Source organism: Macrobrachium rosenbergii, chromosome 12 (genome assembly GCF_040412425.1).
Source record: "Macrobrachium rosenbergii isolate ZJJX-2024 chromosome 12, ASM4041242v1, whole genome shotgun sequence".
NCBI lineage: Eukaryota > Metazoa > Arthropoda > Malacostraca > Decapoda > Palaemonidae > Macrobrachium > Macrobrachium rosenbergii.
In genome coordinates this window covers 113,381,855-113,399,986 of record NC_089752.1, presented here as the reverse complement: position 1 = coordinate 113,399,986, position 18,132 = coordinate 113,381,855, and the positions used below count along the sequence as shown (strand labels likewise).

Below are 18,132 nucleotides of genomic sequence, written 5' to 3'. Positions count from 1 at the left end.
GACCTGAAAAGACAGGCGACGTGAGCCCTGCGTCAGGAGACGCTAAGGACATCAATCAAGGTCTTGGCAACCACTTGTCAACGTGGGTGAAGGGCCTCGTGTTTCAGATTAAAGGAATGATGACAAAATAAAAAAAAAAAAAAACAAAGACGTTAAGATTCACTCGACTTGAATAATGGATTACGTTGTCTGTTGAAGATGATGGAAATATGGTTGCATAATTGTTTTCAAATAATAATAATAATAATAATAAGAAGAAGAAGAAGAAGAAGAAGAAGAAGAAGAAGAAGAAGAAGAAGAAGAAGAAGAAGCAGAAGAAGGAGAAAGAAAAAAATACTTATATATATATAATAATAATAATAATGAAGAAGAAGAAGAAAAAGAAGAAGAAGACAGACCATAGAATTTAGGCCAAAGGCCAAGAGCTGGGACCTACGAGGTCATTCAGCGCTGAAACGGAAACTGACAGTAAAAAGGTTTCGAAAGTGTAACAGGAAGATTGCCTCACGGCTGCACTATGAATCAACTGTTAGGAGAGGGTTGAGGGAAGTAAGGTGGAAGAAAGAGAACATGAAGGGAGGTACAGTAAAAGGAATGAAAGGGGTTGCTTACAGTGCACCGCGTCAGGCGCACTGATGGCACTGACACCACCCCTCACGGGGAATATCTCATGAAGACGTGGTTAAAGTACAGAGGAGAGCTCTTGGCGTCTTTAATAAATCAATCAATCAACGGCTCCGCAGGTACTGGATTTGATATGGTATACTGGTCCCTGTTTACACTTTATTTTCCCATCTCTTTTTATTCCTGCATCAAATATGTATAGTCGTATGTGGAATGTATAAAAATATGCTCTTTCCTATTTTCCTTAAAAGAGTTTTTTTATTTTTTTTGGCAATGCTAAATCTTCTTTTGACATTAATTCAATATCGCATTAATTTTATATCACAGTTCCTATACTCACTAGAGGAGTTTCTGCTCCTCTAAATCATTGTATTTCCTCATTGTAATCCCTTTGTGTACATTATACATCCACACTGTAATCCCTTTGTGTACATTATACACCAACACTGTAATCCCTTTACGTACATTACACCCCAACGTTTCTTTAAAAGACTGAAAAATATATATACTCACGAACTTGACTGGAAGTCTCGCATGTACTGACGACCGTTTGGTTAATTTAATGAACAAAAACTGTCGCTCAGCTTGCTACAGTAAAAAAAAAATAAAAAAAAATGAATACTCACTTTGACATCCAATTCCCGCAGATCCACAGCTCCACCTAAGGGGAAAAAATGAATAAAAAATTAGTTACAAATAAAAACAAATTTTTTCAGACTATATATAAACAAGTAGAGAATGCGCCGGAGTTTCTTCGGCTCAATCGAGTTTTCTGTACAGCCGCTACAACGTATAATCAAGGCCGTCGAAAATAGATCTATCTTTCGGTGGTCTCGGTATAATGCTGTATGAGCCGCGGCCCATCAAACTTTAACCACTGCCCGGTGGTGGCCTATCCTATATCGTTGCCAGGCACGATTGTTGCTAACTTTAACCTTAAATAAAATAAAAACTAATGAGGCTACAGGGCTGCACTTTAGTATGTTTGATGATTAGAGGGTGTTTGATCAACATAACAATTTGCAGCCCTCTAGCCTCAGTAGTTTTCAAGATTTGAGGGCGGACAGAAAAAGTACGGACATAAAAAGTGCGGACAGAATAAAGAGCGGACGAACAGACAAAGCCACCACAACAGTCTTCTTTTACAGAAAACTAAAAACCAAATAAGTGGGCATTAAAGTATAACGTTTAATCAAAACATAACGACCAGTTGAAGTAATCACCCAACGATTCAATGAATTCAAGTTAATATATACAAACCCGAAAGATTATCAACATTCAAATGAGATCACTGATCCTTCCGAGGAAGAATGTATCAAGTGACAAGCTTCAAATGAGGGAACGACACAAAATGCTTCCGTCGATCATTACTGCTGTCAGAGGAAGCAACAAGATATTACTCTCATATTTCAGTTGACTCAACAAAGCTGAAAAAGTAAGGAAGGGGAGGAGGGAGACATGAAACTCCTTCACATCATTACACGCACAAAGGAAAACAAAGACAGTACAGTCAACAAAGAAACAAAAACTCACTTCAATATCAAGTCGCTCTTGGGGAGTTTTAAGATCTTGGAGAGAGAGAGAGAGAGAGAGAGAGAGAGAGAGAGAGAGAGAGAGAGAGAGAGAGAGAGAGAGAGAGAGATTCAAATAATGCCAAATTAAATTACATAGTATATACCTTTCCTTTTATGAATATGTAAAAAACCCTTTATAAACATCATTTATTTTCTGTCTGTCACATTTTTTGTGGAGAATATGAACGCCACTAAATAGCCATAAAGAATATCCTTCTCCTAAATTAATTACTGAGCTTGGAAAAAAAAAAATTCTCGCCTACCAGTCGAGAAGACCGCGGTTCATATCCCACAACTCACTGGTGGCTTGGGGATGGCGCCATTGCATAAACCCGGTAGCCCGCCAACCTACTGGTCTGAAAACTCGAGAGGGTTAGTAAGAAAATATGTACCAGCCCTCGGGCTAGGGGGTTAAACAGTGGGCCTAGCGACACACGGGCCACGTGTCTTAGGCATTGGGACTTCTCCCCCACTGGCTGCCAGCCAAGAAATGGGAGATCAGCGCCGACCCTATGAGCACTACGAGACCCTGGAAGACTTTAACTTTAACTCATCGTTTACAATGTAGCTTGCTTTTCATAATCAAATTATGGACAGAAGAATAAAAGGAAACAAGACTTTAAAATTTTCGAATTTAGGTTCAAATGGAGAGTACTGTTAGGAGTTTTATTCAAATTATCATTTACGAATACCCATAGATTATCTCTGGCTACAATGCAAATGGAAATTTGAACATCAAAACAATTTTTGAGTCTTTTTACTATAATAAGTAAAACTGCAACAAAATATGACTTCAATCAGATTAGATTCTAATAAAATACACACACACACACACACACACACACACACACACACACACATATATATATATATATATATATATATATATATATATATATATATATATATATATATATATATAAATATATAAAATCGGCAAATATTTGTATATTAATATTATAAATACGTTTTGATACGAAGAATAAACAAAAAGAATATTTCTATATAAAAAAATCGACAATTAATTATATTTCAATATCATAATACATTTTTATACGGAGAATAAACAAATAGAGTATTTTTAAGAAAAAAAAAAGCATCAAATATTTATAGCATGTCAATATTATCAATATTTTTTAAGTTCCAGAACAAATATATGTTTTATAAGAGACAAACCGGCAGATATTTATATTTCAATATCATAAATACATCTTGATATGAAGACTAACCTAAAAGATTATTCTCAGAAAAAAAGCAGCAAATCTTTAAATTTCAAGATTATAAACATTTTTAAAAGAAGACTACACAAAAAGAACATTTCAAAGAAAAAGGTGGCAAATATTTATAATATTTCAATATCAAATAATTCTGATATGAAGCATAAACAAAAACAACATTTTTGATCAGAAAAAAAGCGGCAAATATTCATAAAATTTCGATATCATAAATGCCTATAATATTTCAATATCATATATACAATTTCACATGAAGAATACACAAAAGGAATATTTATAAATTAAAAATATCGTCGAATTCGACCAAGTCGAAAGGACTAACTCCTGCGAAAATCTCATTCTCAGCGAGACTCCCCCCTTGGGGCACCTCTCGTAAACTGGTTGATTTATGGCAGGATGTCAAGTGGATAGGTTTCGGGGGGAAACGGTCCCCGAACTCATTTGTCAACGTAATGCTTCGCTGAGCGATCTGGAAACCACGTATTTTGTCACACATGAGCAAATTGAAAAACTGATTACGTCCACTACGCTTGTCAGCGCGCGTGAGAGAAGTTCAGCGCGAGTAGGAAGTTACAACGCATTAGCATGCGTGTGAGAGAAATTTATATATATATATATATATATATATATATATATATATATATATATATATATATATATATATATATATATATATATATATATATAATGTATGTACGTATATTCACATATGAATATATATATTTTTTATCATACACATACACAAACATACATACACACACTACAGAATTAAAGCGAAAGTGAATAGACAAGGTAGCTTTGGAGTTAAAAGTAGGGTTCTTAATTAGGCAATGAATGTAGAGAAGAATGAATTCTGACAAGAAGTGAGAAGAGCATATACAGATTGATTGATTTATAGATTTTAGGCATACATGCCAAGCACTGGGGCAACTAAGGCCATTCAGCGCTGAAACGGAAATTGACAGTAAAAGTTTGAAAGGTGTAACAGAAGGAAAACCTCAAAGCAGTTCCACTATGAATCAATTGTTAGGAGAGGGTGGACAGCAAGATGGAGGACAGAGAATATGAACGGAGGTACAGTAAAAGGAATGAAAGCAGTTGCAGCTAGGGGCCTAAGGGGGCGCTGCAAAGACCCTTAAGTAATGCCTACATTGCACCGCATGAGGTGCACTGGCAGCACTAACCCCCCTACAGGGATACACAAATTAGAGAGATAGAAAATGGGCGAAGGTTAAATATACCTCAATAGAGAGACTTCACGCGTCAAAACCCAAGGGCAGGGCCACATTGCCACCAAGAATTGCTTAATCAAGGGCACAGCAACGTGGAATAGTTTAAGGTTGACCTGAATATAGAATTTAGGCCAAAGGCCAAGCACTGGGACCTATGAGGTCATTCAGCGCTGAAACAGAACTCGACAGTAAAAGGTTTGGAAGGTGTAACAGGAGGAAAACCTCTCAGTTGCACTGTGAATCAGCTGTTAGGAGAGGGTTGAGGAAAGAAAGATGGAAGAAAGAGAATATGAACGGAGGTACAGTAAAGGGAATGAAATGGGTTGCAGGTAGGGGCCTAAGGGAGGGAGCCTACAGTGCATCGCATGAGGTTCACTGACGGCACTAGTCCCCAACGGTGTAAAATAAAAGAGGAAATCTTTTGTCTCCCATAAGGAAGATCTCAGTGAAGGAAATTCGAGCAAATACCACAAATGAAGTCCCATTCATCAAGCAATGATGGGCCATCATCAATGAACGATAAAAAAAATCTGAAACTGGGTATAATACTTAGGCCACTGGCCAAGCACTTAAGACCTATGAGGTCATTCAGCGCTGAAAATTGTTGAAACAACTGTAAAGAGAGGTTGGAAAGTCAGGTGGAAGAAAGAGAATATGAACGGAAGTATAGTAAAAGGAATGAAATGGGTTGCAGCTAGGGGCCGAAGGGACACCGCTTGCAAAGAACCTTAAGTAATGCCTACAGTGCACCGAGTAAGGTGCACTGACGGCGCAACACCCCTATGAGGTTAAAAAAAAATAAATAAAAATTAAAAAACTGAACGATAAACAAAAATAACCTGCATCTTCCGAACGATGATAATATCTGAGTCATAAAAATATCGATAATCAGGCAAAGATTGACAGTCAGTTATTGGCTTGACTATATAATTCGCACCAGGTTAAGCACGCAATATCATGGACCAATTGATCGTAACCGTTTGATAAGCTTATTTATTTTCTTATTTAGTTTGTTTCTTCATTCTTTGTTGTAGACACATCTTGCTAAGGGAATCTCCTTAATACTGATATATATATATACATATATATATATATATATATATATATATATATATATATATATATATATATATATATATATATATATATATGTATCCATTAACGAGATGTCTCCCATAAATAAATAAATAAATAAATATATTAATACATATAATGTATACATGTCCATTAAAAAAGGGGATATCTCCAAAAAGTATTAAGAAATAAAAAAAAATATATATATATATATATATATATATATATATATATATATATATATATATCATATATATAATTGCTAAATTTCACGATATATATTCTACAACCACTTTTTGCACGTTATATAAACTGAACAATAAGGACGACATTCAAGTCATTTTTCACTTGAGAGAGAGAGAGAGAGAGAGAGAGAGAGAGAGAGAGAGAGAGAGAGAGAGAGAGAGAGAGAGAGAGAGAGAGAGAGAGACATCAAAATATTCTACAGAAGATCAGGGATATAAAGCCACTTCCTAAGCTCGCCTAGGGCAGCAACGGATCAGCCATTTAAACACGTCTTGTTCATTACTGAGGTGATGACGCACAGATTCTCTTTTAGTTTTTTGCTAAAGAAAACTATTGTGCCGGCTTTGATTGTCCGTCCGCACTTTTTCTGTCCGCACTTTTTCTATCCGCACTTTTCCTATCCGCATTTTTCCTGTCCGCCCTCAGATCTTAAAAAACCACTGAGGCTAGAGGGCTGCAAATTGGTACGTTGATCATCCACCCTCAAATCATCAAACATAACAAATTGCAGCCCTTTAGCCTCAGTAGTTTTTATTTTATTTAAGGTTAAAGTTACCCATAATCGTGCTTTTGGCATCTACATAGGACAGGCCACCACCGGTCCGTGGTTAAAGTTTCATGGGCCGCGGCTCATAAAGCATCATGCCGAGACCACCGAAAGATAGTTCAGTTTTCGGTGGCCTTGATTATACGGTGCACAGAAAACTCGATTACGCCGAAGATAACTTAAGCGCATTTTTTACTTGTTTTTTCTTTAAGCTAACCCACAAAACACTGCGCAAGTATGAAACGTAACTGAAACCAAAGTCCTTGACTGAAACTGACTTGCTTTAAGCACTAGTCCGTAAACGCGTTTTCCATGTTGATTTTTATGAGAATAAGTTATATCTAAAATAATCTCCGATTTTCAAAGTAACATCTAAAACAATCTCCGATTTTCAAAGTAATATCTAAAATAATCCCCGATTTTCAAAGTAATACCTAGAGGTAATATCTAAAATAATCTCCGATTTTCAAAGTAATATCTAAAATAATCTCCGATTTTCAAAGTAATATCTAAAATAATCTCCGACTTTCATTCTTTAAATAAAACGACCATGTTCTCAACGTACCATACATCTCCTCGCGATCTGTACGATGATTTCAGTGAAATGCAGGTAACTGGAATTGGAATATAAACTTTAGCCCAAAAGCCAAGCGATGGGACCCACGAGGTGATTCAGCGCTGAAAGGAAAACTGAAGTAAAGAAGGTCTGAAAGGTGGAACATTAGGAAAACCTCGCAGTTGCACTATGGAACAATTGTTAGGAGAGGGTGAAAAAAAAGTTAAGTATATCTTAGTTTAACCAGACCACTGAGCTGATTAACAGCTCTCCTAGGGCTGGCCCGAAGGATCAGACTTATTTTACGTGGCTAAGAACCAACTGGTTACCTAGCAACGGGACCTGCAGCTTATTGTGAAATCCGAACCACATTATATCGAGAAGTTAATTTTAAGCAAGATGGAAACAAGAGAATATGAAAGGAGGTACAGTGAAAGGAATGAAAGGGGTTGAAGCTAGGGGTCGAGGGCACGCTACAAAGAACCTCAAGTAACGCCTACAGTGCACCGCATGAGGTGCACTGACGGCACTAACCCCCTACGGGGGAGAGGTGTAACAGGAGGAAAACCTCGCAGTTGCACTATGGATCCATTGTTAGGAGAGGGTTAAGGAAAGTAAGGTGGAAGAAAGGGAATATGAACGAAGGTAAAGAGAAAGGAACAGAAGGGGGTTGCAGCTAGGGGCCGAAGGGAAATTCAGGTAATTAACCTACTTTTTTATCCCCAGAGGAACTAATTAGGTTCATCGATCCCATTTCCTAGCGCCCTTGCCAATGAAAGACCATCTAAACAATTCGGTAGCAAGGAGAACTAGTTTGAGGTCAAAACAAAATTAGCTTTTGGTCCACTGACCAAAAATTGTTTTCTTAACGAATAGCTATAGCTTAGACTCGCATGCTGCAATTCTAAGTTTTTAACACAAATTACCAATATAGTTTCATTTCATGAGCGTATTTCGAATCAAGAGACTATATGTTACTGACAAGGAGGCAGAATTATGTCTGAATTAAAGGCGTGATCATTTTATTATTATTATTATTATTATTATTATTATTATTATTATTATTATTATTATTATTATTATTATTATTACTATTATTTCCGTAGATGAAACCTATTCACATGGAACAAGCACACCAAATGGGCAACTGACTTGAAATTCCTTAAGCTTCCAAAGAATGTTGGCTTCAACCTCCCACCGCAGACGCCGCGGCCCATGAAACTTTAACCGCGCCACGGTGGTGTCCTATCTCATGTCGTTGCCGGAAGCACGATTATGGCTAAATTTAACCTTAAATCAAATAAAAACTACTGAGGCTAGAGGCCTGCAATTTGGTATGTTTGATGATTGGATGGTGGATGATCAACGTATCCAATTGCAGCCCTCTAGCCTCAGGGGTTTTGAAGATCTGAGGGCGGACAGAAAAAAGTGAGGACAGAAAAAAAGTGCGGACGGACAGACGAAGCCGGCACAATAGTTTTCCGCTACATAAAACTAAAAAACAACTTAACACTCTCAATAAATTTTAGCACTAATTAACTTATTAAATGGGACCATGAAAGCCACTCTGGACACAAAACCACAACTGCTTTGACAAACCATAATAAAACCACAAACAGTATGACTTGAAGGCAAAACCTCCTGCACTGTCGAGGCAACTGCGACTTTCTTATCTTGCAACATCAAAACAAACACACAGCAAGTGGTACAGACGTTGGATCTTTCCCAGATAGTGACCCCCAAGGGATTTCGGGGGGTCGTTATCTTTATGATATTCACAGTCTTTTGTTTGTGTTTTTAAGGCCATCCGCAGCAAAGGTGAATGCATGCCAGGTTAAAATCCTTGGTGGTCACTATCTAGGAAAGATCCCAGAAGTCGATTAGAATCGCGGAATCAGAATCATTCGTCATGCTCAAGAACACAGTGTCTGCAAAGTCACCAGACGTTTAACTTAAAAAGGACATTTACCTGGTAAGAGTGTTAGCAGCAATATATATATATATATATATATATATATATATATATATATATATATATATATATATATATATACAATACCTACAGTATACTGTAACTACTAAGGAATACAACAGAATACAGAACTTGAGCCAAAAGCCAACCGCTGGGACTTCTGAGGTCATTCAGCACTGAAACGGAAACTGACAATAAAAAGGTTTGAAAGGTGTAACAGAAGGAAATGGAGGTACGGTAAAAGGAATGAAAGGGGCTGCAACTAGGGGCCGAAGGGACGCTGCAAAGAACCTCAAGTACTGCCTGCAGTGCACCGCATGGGGCGCACTGACAGCGCTACCCCCCTACGGGGATAGTGGATTACTGGTGCAGTAACAATTCCTGTTTTATGTATATTGTTATAATTGATACTTCGAAAAAGACTGACGAAAACCAACACTTTGAAAGATATCATTTATTACCCTTTATCTTTCTCAAATTTCTTCATATCACTGAAGTTACAAGTAAAATATGCGCCGAAGTTTCTTCGGCGAAATCGAGTTTTCTATACCGCCGCTACATCATATAATCAAGGCCACCGAAAACAGATCTATCTTTAGGTGGTCTCGGTATAATGCTGTGTGAGCCGCGGCCCATGAAACTTTAACCACGGCTCGGTGGTGGCCTATCCTAAAGCGTTGCCGGAAGCACGATTATGGCTAAATTTAACCTTAAATAAAATAAAAACTACTAAGGCTAGAGGGCTGCAATTTGGTATGTTTGATGATTGGAGGGTGGTTAATCAACATATCAATTTGCAGCCCTCTAGCCTCAGGGGTTTTGAAGCTCTGAGGGAGGACAGAAAAATTGCGGACAGAATAAAGTGCGGACGGACAGACAAAGCCAGCACAATAGTTTTCTTTTACAGAAAACTAAAATTATTCTCCAACAGTGTGAATAATCGTCAACAATTTCATTTTCATGCTATACTAGATTTTATAGCCTATATGAATTTACGACGCAATTGGTGGAAGCACAAAAAACATAAATCATTTTTGTAGCTGACTTCTAAATAATTATTTAAACCGCATAACCTCACGAGGTTGATATTGAAGAGATAAATCCCAAAGTTATGTCGATGTATTCATATATTACAAAAATGTTACGAATAATGTTTTTCGTAAAATTTTTACAATACAATAATCCGTCGACGTTACTGTAGAATTCTCCCCTGCCTGGAATAATAATAATAATAATAATAATAATAATAATAATAATAATAATAATAATAATAATTATAATAATAATAATAATAATATGAGTTGCTAAAATGGTGAAGAAACAACAGTGGTGTAAGTGTAAATGTATATTAAAATATACATATATAATATATATATATATATATATATATATATATATATATATATATATATATACGAGTATATAGATAGATAGATAGATAGACAGATAGCTAGATAGATAGACAGATAGATACACTTACAGCACTGTGGATTTCTTCACCAATAATAATAATAATAATAATAATAATAATAATAATAATAATAATAATAATAATAATATCTGAAGGCAGACACAAAGTTGCGTTCAGTCTGGATCTAGTCATAAGCCTCTATTTTCTACAACGACTGTTTCTAAGCATCTAAAACGACAAATGTAACCGCTGTAGCAATAGCTGGCGTAGAGGAGAGTACAGTAAAGGGCCAATATTTGGAAGCAGAAGCTTTGGCCGAAATTGTCTGGGCTCGAGTGAATTGGATTTTAAAGTTGACCGAGCAATGAGTCATTCAAGAATCTGACGTGTTTAAATTTATACGAAAAATAAAATGAATTTTGTCGTATAAATATTCGTAGATATACGATAATAGGATTGTGTGTGGTTAGGTACGTACATTGTTAATAGAATTTTTGTTTCACGAAAACGGTTAAATTTGATGAGCTGTTAAAATTAAGGGGACGGGATATTCACCAGAGGCCTCCTTATATCACTATGGATCAATTGTTAGGAGAGGGTGGAAAGTAAGATGCCTGTAAGATGGAAGAAAGAGAATATGAACGGAGGTAGAGTAAAAGGAACGAAAAGGGTTGCAGCTAGGGGCCGAAGGGACGCTGCAAAGAACCTTAAGGAGTACCTACAGTGCATCCAATGAGGTGCACTGCCGGCAGTATCCCCCCCTAAGGGGACTTTTCTCATATAAAAATAATTCTTTGTTCCTTTTATAAAAAAAAACTACAGGATTATGAAAAAGACAGAAGAAAAAGTATACCTTAGTTTAACCAGACCACTAAGCTGATTAACAGCTCTCCTAGAGAGGGCTGGCCGGAAGTATTAGATTTGTTTTACGTGGCTAAGAACCAATTGGTTACCTAGCAACGGGACCTGCAGCTTATTGTGGAATCCGAACCACATTATGACGAGAAATGAATTTCTATCACCAGAAATAAATTCCTCTAATTCTTCATTGGCCGGTCGGAGACTCGAACGCTGGGCCAACAGCGTGCTAGCCGAGAGCTCTAGCCACCCCTCCAATGAGGAACTTGAAAAAGACAGAAATGTTTACAAAGCTTAATCATGAAAGTGTTCGGAAAACAGGTCACGTTCATTATTATGAAAATACATCTACATGTCACCCAGCTTCTAGACATTTTACTGAGAAATACAAACTTGAATCAGATTTTTACTCTAAAACATCTATAATTACACATCTGGCACACCTTTCATAAAAAAAAAATTAAAGTAAAAAAATACGCCGAAGTTTCGTCGTCGCAATCCAGTTTTTTGTACAGAGTATAATGTTGTATGAAACTCTCAGCCGCGGCCCATGAAACTTTCAGCCACGGCCTGGTGGTGGCTTGTGTTGTTGGCTCCAATAAAGCAGTGCCAGACGGACGATTATGGCGAACTTTAATCTTAAATAAGATAAAACTACTGTGGTTAGAGGGCTGCAATTTGGTATGTTTGATGACTGGAGGGTGGATGAGCAACATATCAATTTGCAGCCCTCTAGCCTCAGTGGTCTTTAAGATCTGAGGGCGGACAGAAAAAGTGCGGACGGACAGACAAAGCCGGCACAACAGCTTTCTTTTATAGATAACTGAAAAAGAATATAAAGCAAAACCCCAACTCCCTATCCACTAGGATTTAGGATCATATATATATATATATATATATATATATATATATATATATATATATATATATATATATATATATATATATATTATATATATATATTATATATATATATTATATATATATATATATATATATATATATATATATATAATGTATAACTGAATCACGAAAATATGGAACGTGATGAATATATAAATAAAGATAAAATCCACGAAGAAGGAAACGGAAACACTGGAGTGCTGTGAGGCCTTTCGACACTAGTCCTTTACTTAGCAGACTGAAGGAATATAAAAGTATGTTTACAAAGAAAGCTGAGCTTTCTTTGTAAACATACTTTATATTCCTTCAGTCTATAAGTAAAGGCCTCCTGCAGCACTCCAGTGTTTCCGTTTCCTTCGTGGATTTTATCTTTATTTATTTATATATATATATATATATATATATATATATATATATATATATATATATATATATATATATATATATATATATATATATTATATATATATATAAACATACATCAAAATCTTTTAAACTGAATGCTTGATTCATTGGTTTACATTAACATGGAGTCGCCATAATGGTCATAATCGCTAAAAATAGATTCTCGCTAAAAAAAAGTCTCTTATAAAACACTGATGCAAACCTATCAATAAACTAACTCACTAGAACAACAAGATTTCACACGTAAATGAATCGTGTGGAAGAAAACGGACAGGCGAGATTTATAAATTCTTCCAGGAATTTCCAAATCCAGCTGGATTTTGGAATTACTACTGTCTCTTCCAGCACCCTGGATAGGAAACAATCACTTCCATTTTAATACAATCTCGAAAGCACTGAAGCAGGATTTCGGCTTTAATACAAACGATTTAAAATGACCTCAAAACAATCATGCACGCACACCCAAAAGGCATCTACGCAGTAATTACTAAAAAAAGAGATTTCTCAGTGACATTCCAACGCGGCCTCATTTGAGAGTCTGATTCCAATTCAGCTGACCTTTGAGTCCGATGGAGAAAGAATTCCACCTATTCATTTAATTGTCCAATTTTCTCAGTTCTTATAACACTGCAGTTATTTGTCTAAATTAAAAATTTTACATTATCCAATTCATAATGGCAGCATATTTTTACCATAAAATCGTTTGTCAGTCGATTTAATGTCAAGATTGCATTTACGTTAGCGTCAGTTTTTTAGTTTTCTGCAGAAGGAAAAACTATTGAGATGGCTATTTGTCTGTCCGTCCGCACTTTTTCTGTCCGCCCCGAGATCTTAAAACCTACTGAGGCTAGAGGGCTGCAAACTGGTACGTTGATCATCCACCCTCCAATCATCAAACATACCAAACTGCACCCCTCTGGCCTCAGAAGTTTTCATTTTAATTAAAGCTAACTTTAGCCATGGATCGTGCGTCTGGCACCGCTAGATGTGCCAGCCCCCGACCCATCATCACTTGACCGCACCTGGGGAGCAACTGAGCGCTGCCCGGTCGTGGCTGAGAGAGCTTCATACTCCAGCACATCGAGAGTTTCATACAGCATTATACGCTGTATAGAAAACTCGATTGCGCCTAAGAAACTTCGACGCATTTTTTACTTGTTTTGCAATTTTAAAAGGTACATTTTTTTTAAATCTACGCCAACTCCTAGCCCACCCTGCACATGTGGAAAACTGAACACGCAAAAAACACAATCAGTAATATTTGTCATTTCCTGCGCTTACGAAAATCGTACCTCCGTGCTCTTGGCAATTTTCTGTATCATATGTTTTCATTAAAAAAAAAAACTGACTCTCTCCATGTTAAGGTGAAATCTTGACCAAAAAAGCTTGAATTGAAGTGAATATAGAATTTACGCCAAAGGCCAAGCACTGGGACCTATGAGGTCATTCAGCGCTGAAATGGAAACCTCGCAGTTGTACTATGAATCGTTATGCGAGGGTGGAGAGTAAGATGGAAGAAAGAATATGGAAGGAGGTACAGTAAAAGGAATGAAAGGGGTTGCAGCTAGCGGCCAAAGGCTCGCTGCAAAGAACCTTAAGTAATGCCTACAGCGCACTGCATGAGGTGCACTGACGGCACTAACCCCTTACGGGACAAGAAGGCTTGAAAGAGTGAGAAATGTACAAAAATTAAGATTTTGTAAAAAAAAAATTACAATGAAAGTTTTTTTTTATGAAAATTAGGCTACAAAGCCAAGCACTATGGGCACTTCCAGCCATTCAGCGCTTAAGACACTGAAAAGAAGGAGTTCGAGTGGTTGGACAGCAAGATTTAAGAAAGCCAATGTGAATGGAGGTAAAGTATAAAGATGAAAAAGTGGTTGAAGCTTTAGTAGTGCCTACGGGGCACCCCGTGAGATGCACTGAGGGCAATACCCTCCCTATATCCTATTTCTTTTCATATTCCAGAGCATTTCCTAAAAAGCACTTCTCCATACAAATAGCAAAGAGGAATTTCTAACATAATTAGTTAATGTGCATCTATAATAAATAAGGAAATGAAATAACGTGAAATAACGATCTCTTGATGAATAACAATCACGACAATCCCACGGAGGCTAAATCACGAAGTAATTATAACTCAAAACAATATTATTATTATTATTATTATTATTATTATTATTATTATTATTATTATTATTATTCATAAGATGAAATCACAGCATTCTTCTATCCCCTCTCCAAAAAAACGAAAAAAAGAGCATTGAAGCATCCTTCTATCATCCCTCAAAAGAAATAAAAAACCCAAAACAACATTCTTCTATCCGCTCAAAAAAAGCATTACAGCATTCTTCTATCATCCCTAAAAAAATTTAAAAAGCATTACAGCATTCTTCTATCCTCCCTAAAAAAATTAATAAAGCATTACAGCATTCTTCTATCCTCCCTAAAAAAATTAATAAAGCATTACAGCATTCTTCTATCCTCCCTAAAAAAAATTAATAAAGCATTACAGCATTCTTCTATCCTCCCTAAAAAATTAATAAAGCATTACAGCATTCTTCTATCCTCCCTAAAAAAATTAATAAAGCATTACAGCATTCTTCTATCCTCCCTAAAAAAAATTAATAAAGCATTACAGCATTCTTCTATCCTCCCTAAAAAAATTAATAAAGCATTACAGCATTCTTCTATCCTCCCTAAAAAAAATTAATAAAGCATTACAGCATTCTTCTATCCTCCCTAAAAAAATTAATAAAGCATTACAGCATTCTTCTATCCTCCCTAAAAAAATTAATAAAGCATTACAGCATTCTTCTATCCTCCCTAAAAAAATTAATAAAGCATTACAGCATTCTTCTATCCTCCCTAAAAAAATTAATAAAGCATTACAGCATTCTTCTATCCTCCCTAAAAAAATTAATAAAGCATTACAGCATTCTTCTATCCTCCCTAAAAAAATTAATAAAGCATTACAGCATTCTTCTATCCTCCCTAAAAAAATTAATAAAGCATTACAGCATTCTTCTATCCTCCCTAAAAAAATTAATAAAGTATTACAGCATTCTTCTATCCTCCCTAAAAAAATTAATAAAGCATTACAGCATTCTTCTATCCTCCTAAAAAATTAATAAAGCATTACAGCATTCTTCTATCCTCCCTAAAAAAATTAATAAAGCATTACAGCATTCTTCTATCCTCCCTAAAAAAATTAATAAAGCATTACAGCATTCTTCTATCCTCCCTAAAAAAATTAATAAAGTATTACAGCATTCTTCTATCCTCCCTAAAAAAATTAATAAAGCATTACAGCATTCTTCTATCCTCCCTAAAAAAATTAATAAAGCATTACAGCATTCTTCTATCCTCCCTAAAAAAATTAATAAAGCATTACAGCATTCTTCTATCCTCCCTAAAAAAAATTAATAAAGCATTACAGCATTCTTCTATCCTCCCTAAAAAAAATTAATAAAGTATTACAGCATTCTTCGATCCTCCCTCAAAAAAAACGACCATTACAGCATTCTTCCCTCAATCCTCAAAAAAAAAAAAAAAAAAAAAAAAAGAGCATTACAGCATTCTTTTATCTTCTCAAAAAAAAAAAAAAAAAAAGGGCATTACAGCACTCTGCTACCCTCCAAAACAAATAAAGAAGCACGCATCAAGGCATTCTTCTACCCTTCCTTACAAAATAAAATAGACTATTACTTCATTCTTCTATCCTCCCTCGAAAAATATTAATTAACGAAAAAAAACAGCATTACAGCATTCCTCTACCCTCCCTCCCAACTTGACATTTCCGGAAATAGCGCCTAATCATTAAGTCACGCCCAGTCAGTCGTCCCGAGGAGAACGTAAATCGCCATGAAAAGTAAATCAGTGATCGAATATTCCGCGATCGCGTTGTTTTCGTGGAGGAGGGGAACCACCCTTCCCGCCCCGCCCCCAACCTCGCTCCGGGCGGTATTCATTTCCAGGTGAATATTTCACGATAATCTTCCTCGTTACGAGCTACAATTTCCACCGGAGACAGGTCACGCTTCAGCGCTTATTTATTTTCTGCTATACCTTCAACGCTATTATTATTATTATTATTATTATTATTATTATTATTATTATTATTATTAGTAGTAGTAGTAGTAGTAGTAGTAGTAGTAGTAGTAGCAGTAGTAGTAGTAGTAGTAGATGAAATCTATTCATATGGAACAAGCCTACCACAGGGGCCATTGACTTGAAATTCAAGCTTCCCAAGATTATTATTATTATTATTATTATTATTATTATTATTATTATTATTATTATTATTATTATTATTCAGTAGATGAAACCTATTCATAAAGAATATTATTATTATTATTAATATTATTATTATTATTATTCAGTAGATGAAACCTATTTGTATGGAACAAGGCCACCACAGGGGACACTGACTTGAAATTCAAGCTTCCAAAGAATATTAAGGTGTTCATTAGCAAGAAGTAAGAGGAAGTAAAGGGAAATACAGAAAGAAGAAATCCCACTTATTAAACTATATATATATATATATATATATATATATATATATATATATATATATATATATATATATATAATATATATATAATATATATATATATATATATATATATATATATATATATATATATATATATATATATATATATATATATATATATATATATATATATATATATATGTATATACATTACGCTGTCCTTGTGCGATTATTATGTGGCACTGCTGTGCTTATTCTTACTGTTCTAGCGTTCACATTTTCGTGTTGACACTATGAAACACTAACATATTATGTTATTACGTCAAGTATAAACTCGTTCTTCTTAACGGCTGCGGCCGGTTCACTCATCAGTCTAACTCGGTGATTCTCAAACTGAGTGCCACAGACAGTGCCTCGGGGTGCCGCATGGCTGTCATGAATTTTATCTTGCCTAGATCATCTCAATGAACATTTGTAACAAAAATAAAAGTTTGCAAAAGTCGTCATATAATTATTATCAATGTGTCTACTATAATATGTCAACACACACACACACACACTCATATATTATACAGTATATATATATATATATATATATATATATATATATATATATATATATATATATTTGTAAGACTTTATCAGAGGAAAAAATTTTATACTCAGCATTTAATAAGCAAGTAACAAATGCCCTGAAGTTTCTTCGGCGCAATCGAGTTTTCTGTACAACGTATAATCAAGGCCACCGAAAATAGATCTGTCTTTCGGTGGTCTCGGTATAGTGCTGTATGAGCCGCGGCCCATGAAACTTTAACCACGGCTCGGTGGTGGCCTATCCTATATCGTTGCCGGAAGCACGATCATGGCTAACTTTAACCTTAAATAAAATGAAAACTACTGAGGCTACAGGGCTGCAATTTGGTATGTTTGACGACTGAAGGGTGAATAGTCAACATACCAATTTGCAGCCCTCTAGCCTCAGTAGTTTTTAAGACCTGAG

The 18,132-nt window shown here is 35.6% G+C and overlaps 1 protein-coding gene across 1 annotated transcript in view; it reads right to left on the bottom strand.

Annotated features, from left to right (window-relative positions):
- FucT6 (alpha-(1,6)-fucosyltransferase) overlaps nucleotides 1-18,132 on the bottom strand; it is a 427,996-nt gene that overhangs the window by 383,731 nt on the left and 26,133 nt on the right. The window contains exon 2 of the mRNA XM_067112807.1: nucleotides 1,251-1,285. The gene's annotated coding sequence lies outside the window, so the exon portion shown is untranslated. The remainder of the gene's footprint in view (nucleotides 1-1,250; nucleotides 1,286-18,132) is intronic.